Source organism: Euprymna scolopes, chromosome 39, assembly GCF_053919585.1.
Source record: "Euprymna scolopes isolate OS-2025 chromosome 39, ASM5391958v1, whole genome shotgun sequence".
Taxonomy (NCBI): domain Eukaryota; kingdom Metazoa; phylum Mollusca; class Cephalopoda; order Sepiida; family Sepiolidae; genus Euprymna; species Euprymna scolopes.
In genome coordinates this window covers 8,856,476-8,863,816 of record NC_136520.1, presented here as the reverse complement: position 1 = coordinate 8,863,816, position 7,341 = coordinate 8,856,476, and positions in this window count along the sequence as shown.

The following is a 7,341-nucleotide window of genomic DNA, read 5'->3' as shown; positions in this document are numbered from 1 at the left end:
CTCTGTCCCATCGACCAAATGTTGCATCCCTCTGCCTTTTCTACAAGTATTTTAGTGGTGAATGCTCTGACGAACTGCAATCACTTGTGCCCCCACGACGCGAGCACCCTCGACAAACCCGACAGGCAACTAGATCCCACCCCCACACTGTAGAGGTCCCTAGATGTAAAAGATCTTTTTACTCCAATAGTTTCTTGCCCAGAACCGCAAGACTCTGGAATTCCATTCCAGGTCCCTGCTTCCCCAACAGTACTGACGTGCAGAAGTTCAAGTGTAACGTGAACCGACACCTTGCTGCCCAAACCCCTACATAGTACCCCAGTAGTTGTTGCCCCTGATAGTAGCCCCCTACACCAAAGTGGCAATTTGCCTTGTTTGGGGTGAAAATGTAATAAAAAAAAAGTATATATATATATATATATAATTTAAAGGAGATTAGAATAATAGTCTAAAGAGCTAAGTGTACTTTAATGTAATAGTGAAATTACTAGTTTAATTAAAATACAGGAAATGCTCGTTGTAATTTAGATATATAATAAGCTCGATAGTTAAATGTCCTAGAGCTAATTCAATATTAAGTAATGTGATTTATAATTTAAAAGTTTTAAAATTTTTAAAATTTAAAAATCAAAATTTAATTAAATTAAAAATCAGTTTCATAAGAAGGAACAACAACAAAGTCAATTATCTGTACGATCGTTTCGGAAATCCGTGCTTTTTATTTGTGGTATACATGAAGTCACGTAGAATAATTATACATAGTTTTTTTGGTAAGCACGGTCTCCTCATCAGCAAATTTAGGAGGATTTCTATTGAATTGAAAAGACACCAAAAATAAACCTAGCATTAAAAGTAAAGCAGATGAATCTGAAAAATTTTCTTATTAATTTTCTTATAAATTTTATATCCAAACCTTTTACTTCAATTTTTCAGATTCATCTGCCTTACTTTTAATGCTAGGTTTATTTTTGGTGTCTTTTCAATTCAATAGAAATCCTCCTAAATTTGCTGATGAGGAGACCGTGCTTACCAAAAAAACTATGTATAATTATTCTACGTGACTTCATGTATACCACAAATAAAAAGCACGGATTTCCGAAACGATCGTACAGATAATTGACTTTGTTGTTGTTCCTTCTTATGAAACTGATTTTTAATTTAATTAAATTTTGATTTTTAAATTTTAAAAATTTTAAAACTTTTAAATTATAAATCACATTACTTAATATATATATATATATATATATATATATATATATATATATATATATATATATATATATATATATATATATATATACATTCAACAATAAAAAATACTTTACGAAAACAACGCTAGCAAATAAATATTGGGAACTCAAGGAAAGCGGACATTCGCCAGTAGTCGAATTTTTTTTTTTTTTCAATTTTCACCCCAAACAAGGCACAGCGCCACTTTGAAGCAGGGGCTACTATTAGGGAATTAATTAGCGGGGTCATTATGAGGGGAGAAGAGTAGAAAGATGTTTATTAACATTACACTTGAACGTCTGCATATCATTGCAGTTGGGAAAGCAGAATCCCGGAAGGGAGTTCCAAAGACCCGCAGTTCTGGGGAAGAAACTATTGGAGTAAAAGGCTTTCTTGCACCTAGGGATCTCTACTGTAAAGGGATGAGACTTAGTAGCTTGTCGTGTTTGTCGGGGGTAGTTACGTCGGGGGGTACAAGTGTTTGCAGTTCGTCAGAGCATTCACCATTAAAGTATTTGTAGAACAGGCAGAGGGATGCAACATCTCGTCGATGGGACAGAAGTTGAAGCCTAGATGACAGTTCAGGACCTATAAGGTTGGCGACTCTTTTTTGAACCCTGTCCAGGAGCGAGAGACAAGCAGCAGATGCACCAGCCCAGATGTGACAACAGTACTCCATACATGGGCGAATGGTTGCCTTATAGAGGTATAGGATACTGGCAGGCGTAAGTAGTTTTCTAGCACGGTAGAGGGAGCCAACCTTCCTTGCAGCAGCCTTGGCAATGCTCTCATTGTATCTATTCCAGTTCATATTCCCTGTAAACGTTAGGCCGAGGAGTTTAAAAGAAGTACTTTCAGGCAATGTGTTCTTGGCCACTGCTATTGGTGGTAGAGAATGTTTCTTGTAGTTATTGAAGGAAACAATCTTAGTCTTAGCAGCATTGAATGTGACAAGCTACTACGTGTAGGGACCTAGACGACCCATGTAGATTATGCCTTCATGAAAAATTGCTATCCAGTCCTTTAAAGAACCCCAACATCTATTAAACTGTAGAAGAGAAATAGAAAGATAAAATTTACTGTAGGATAGCGATACAAAATAATTTTAAAACTAGCAAAAACAATAGAAAATAAACAAATAAAGGAATTCAATAAGCATGAATATACAAAAACGATCACACATATATATATATGGGAGTGCCCCAGGGATCTATCCTTGGACCTCTGCTGTTCCTGATATTCATAAATGACCTCCCCGACAAGATTGCCTCTGAGATGGGTATATATGCTGATGACACCACACTCTATAGCAGGCACGACAGGAAAACAAACGAACATGTATCTAAAGTAATGGCAGAAACACTAGAGGATGACCTCCAATCAGTAGTGGAATGGGGACAAAAATGGATGGTAACGTTCAATGCCACCAAGACAAAACTGGTTTCATTCAATAATTACAAGAAACCTTCTCTACCACCTATAGCAATGGCCAACGACTCTTTATCTGAGAGTACGTCTCTCAAGCTCCTTGGCCTAACGTTCACAGGAAACATGACTTTGAACAATTACATCGAGGGCATTGCCAGGCCGCTGCAAGGAAGGTGGGCTCTCTCTACCGTGCTAGAAAACTTCTAACACCCGAAAGTATCCTGTACCTCTATAAGGCAACTATTCGCCCATGTATGGAGTATTGCTGTCATATTTGGGCCGGTGCATCGGCTACTAGTCTCTCGCTCCTTGACAGGGTTCAAAAGAGAGTCACAAATCTGATAGGCCCTAAACTGGCATCTAAACTTCAGCCTCTGTCCCATCGTCGAAACGTTGCATCCCTCTGCCTGTTTTACAAGTATTATAATGGTGAATGCTCTGAAGAACTGCAAGCACTTGTGCCCCCACGACGTGAACACCCTCGACAGACCCGACAAGCTGCAAAATCCCACCCCAAACTGTAGAGATTCCTAGATGTAAAAGATCTTTCTACTCCAGTAGTTTCTTCCCCAGAACTGCTAGACTTTGGAATTCCATTCCAGGTCACTTCTTCCCCAACTGTGCTGACATGCATAAGTTCAAGTGCAACGTGAACCAACATCTCGCTGCCCTAATCCCTACATAGTACCCCAGTAGATGTTTCCCCTGATAGTAGCCCCCTACACCAAAGTGGCAATATGCCTTGTTTGGGGTGAAAATGTAATATATATATATATATATATATATATATATATATATATATATATATATATATATATACGTATATATGTGTGTACATATATATATATATATATATATTCGTATATAAACTAACATGAAAAAAGATGTTGAAAATTAAAAAAACAAAATGAAAATAAAAACACACTAACCTAGATTTAAAACAAATCAAGAAATCCAGGCTAAATAGAGCACACACAAAGGAACAGGTTAACCTGAGGTAAAATAAGCCTTTTTCTGATAAGTGCATCTTCATTGGCTGATAGGAAAGGCGCGGTGGATACTAGAAAGCTGATTGGCTAACTAAAAGCTACATAGAAGATACGTATATAAAAAAGAGAAACAACCACAAAATTCGCGCAATAGCCTGAAGAGTCCTAGAGTGGATGAAACGCTGAATATTCAGTGTAGCTTAATCGCCATATATATTTTATATTTTACTAACAAGCTCTACCTACGTATTGAGCACTTTTGAAATAAATACTTATAGTTTACGCGTAAATTTATACTTTCATATATTAATTTTATGTGAGTAAATTAAGTAGTTATATATATATTTATATATATATATATATATATATCTGTAGAAATATATTCTCTTATTATATATCAACCCTTATATGAGAAGCTCAATGTGATTACATGCAAAATAGTTTATAATTTGTTGATATTATTTTCAGAATTAATAAATTCACTAATTATTAAATAGAACATTTTTGTTGAAAATTCATAAATTAATTACATTTGTTAATACGAATAGTTGGGTTTAATGACTTTATCTCTATATAAATAAAATGAACTCATTTTTTCCCGTCTGATTTTGACATTAATAGGATTAAAAATCAAGATATTTCATGCAAATATAATATGCACAAACGGCAGAACAATATCTGAGGTGTGTTATAGGCTTATTATTTTTCAAATTCCTCGATAATCTTAGATTTCTATACTGTGTCTTCTGAGAAGTCACGGCCAAAATCGGTTAAGATAAATGGAAGTGGAAAAATATTTTCTCTCTAATAAATTCCTCCTCCCCCTGCCACCACTTAACACCGTTTGGGGATCGTTCACAAGGAACAGTTGAGAAGAAAACACCGGTTTGGCTTCGTAGTTCTTTCATGTGAGGTTATTTAAAATCACTAAACTAAGCTGCAGTGCTCTGTGGCGTAGTGGTTAGCGTGCTGGACAATTCACATTATATTTTCACGTTCGCGCCGACCTACCGTAGTCGTTTTTTTTTTTTTTTCTTAAACAACTGGAATGGACTTTTCTTGGTGGCCGAACTGTTAACGTTGCAGATGTTTTTTTTTTTTCACACTTTATTTTCCTACTTTTACTCATGACTCCGGGTTTGATCCTTCCTACTTACCTACCATAACATTTTTTAAAACTCTCCCCCCCGTCCCGGAAACAAACACTCGGGCAACGCCGGGTACCCCCGCTAGTTTGATATAAATTCAATATGGCGTAATGGAAAAATATAAAGGTAACTGCAGCTTCTCTTCCAATTTTCGGATTTTCACCATGTCAAATGACATTTCATTTCTTTTTGGCGGATTGATTGTTGCTATTTCTTCTGATGAGTAAAGGGCAAAATAGATTCACTGAATGATATAATAATTAAGTGATTGATTTTGCGCTACCAAACAGATACTGTCAAGAATTATATAAGTCAACTGAATTCAAGGAATAAATTATAAGCTTGTCAACATCATGGATTTTGGAATATAAATTTTGTCATTTATTCTATATATATATGTATATATCTATATCTATATATATATATATTTATAAAGTTATAAAAAATATATGGCAATTAAGCTACACAGAATATTCCGCGTTTCATTCTCGTGAGAAATCGTCAGGCTTATGCTTGATTTCTCACAAGAAATATATTTTTATAACTTACTAGCTAGTTCTACCTATTCTACGTAAAAATACGCATATATATATATATATATATATATATATATATATATATATATATATATATATATATATAGGGGCTCTCCAGTCTTTTTCGACGTAGGAGATTCCGCCACAACAACTAAGTTGTTTGGAAATCCACAGATAATTTGTTTATAGTGGCGCAGGCTTTGTGTAGGACCAACAATATATTTCTTCTATTACTGCTAAACTTTTGTCGGTTATAATTACGTTCACAAGGCAGAGGATCCTTGTAGACGGCAAATTTTATATAAAATTTTTCATTCTCTTAGATGAATTTCTGAATGAGAACTGGGATGCATCTGCCTAGTGAATTAATCCGCTCTTAAATACCGACCGGTACATACAGCGCTTGCCTTTCCAAATGGTCACCCATCTAGTACGGGCAAGGATATCGTTGGTCAACTTTTGAACAGCACGTATATTACTTTTGTCTTCTACTCCGTGGTATTACTTCCCACTTAACAATAAAATTAAGAAAAAAAAAAAAATCAAATCACGTACTGGACTTCCTACCTTGATGAGGCGATTTTTAGCGAAATTTTGCGCTTACAATAAAAATGAATTTTATCATTACTTCCGCCACTTGAAAGTTTTAAAATTTCTTATTAAAATTTTATTCAAAATAAGTGTCTAATAAAAACGTGTGACCACCTTTTTTTATTTTAAACTTCCTGCTCAAAACTAGAGCAAAATACGGGACCAACGGAACAACACGTATATTTCTCTTCACTCTTACATCGGGGCATTGCCTCCTCCTTAACACCAAAATGAAAACAAAAAGAATCACGTACCAGACTTCCTACCCTAATGAGGTTATATTTAACGAAATATTGGACTTCCAACAACAATAAAAGTGAATAAAATGATTTTATCATTAGTTTCGTCATTTCAAAGTTTTCAAATTTCTCCGTAATATTTTATTTAAAATTAGCGTCCTCTAAAAGTGTATGACCATGTTTTACCTTACACACACACACACACACACACACACACACACACACACACACACACACACACACAAACACACACACACATACACACACACACATATATATATATATATATATATTAAGTAAGATGATTGATAATTTATAATTAAAATTAAAAATTAAAATCTGTTTCATAAGGAAGAACAAACAAAATCAATAAATTGTACGATCGTTTCGGAAACGATGTTTTTCTTGTGATAGACATTGAGTCTTGGACAATCATTTTATCATATAGTTTTTAAAAACAAGGTTTCCTCATCAGCAAAAATATTGGGTGGTGGGTTTTTAACTAAAGATACCAAAATAAACCCAGCATTTTTAAGTAAGGCAGATGTATCTTGCAATGGCTCGCCTTTATAAAATTCGTACGTATCATCGTCAATGCATTCATTGGGATGGTAAAGGTAGTTTTGTTTGTTCCTCCTTATGAAATCGATTTTTAATTTTTAATTTTAATTATAAATTATCAATCATCTTCCTTAATATGAAAACAGATCTAGGATATATCTATGCCTATCGAGCTTATTATATATCTACATTGCAACGAGCACTGTTTTCTTTTATTTCATTTCAATTTTATTAATGAATGTACTAATACATTAAAATATACTCTGCTCTTTAGACTCTTGTTCCAATTCCCAACTCCTCAAATTATGCATATATATATATATATATATATATATATATATATATATATATATATATACAGTTGTGCGCAAAAGTATTCGACCCCTACCAAGATTGTCTTATTTCTTTGAATGGATACTTCAATAATCTTTAAAACCGACTAAGTTCGAATAAACTGTATAGTTTTCAACAAAAAATAATAAAAAGTAATTAGTGCTTGATAATATAAATAAATTTAATTTAAAAAATAAAAAATATGGATGTTGCAAAAGTATTCGACCCCTTTTCATTAATACTTCGTTGAAGCTCTTTTGACTTTGATTACTGCAAGTAAACATTT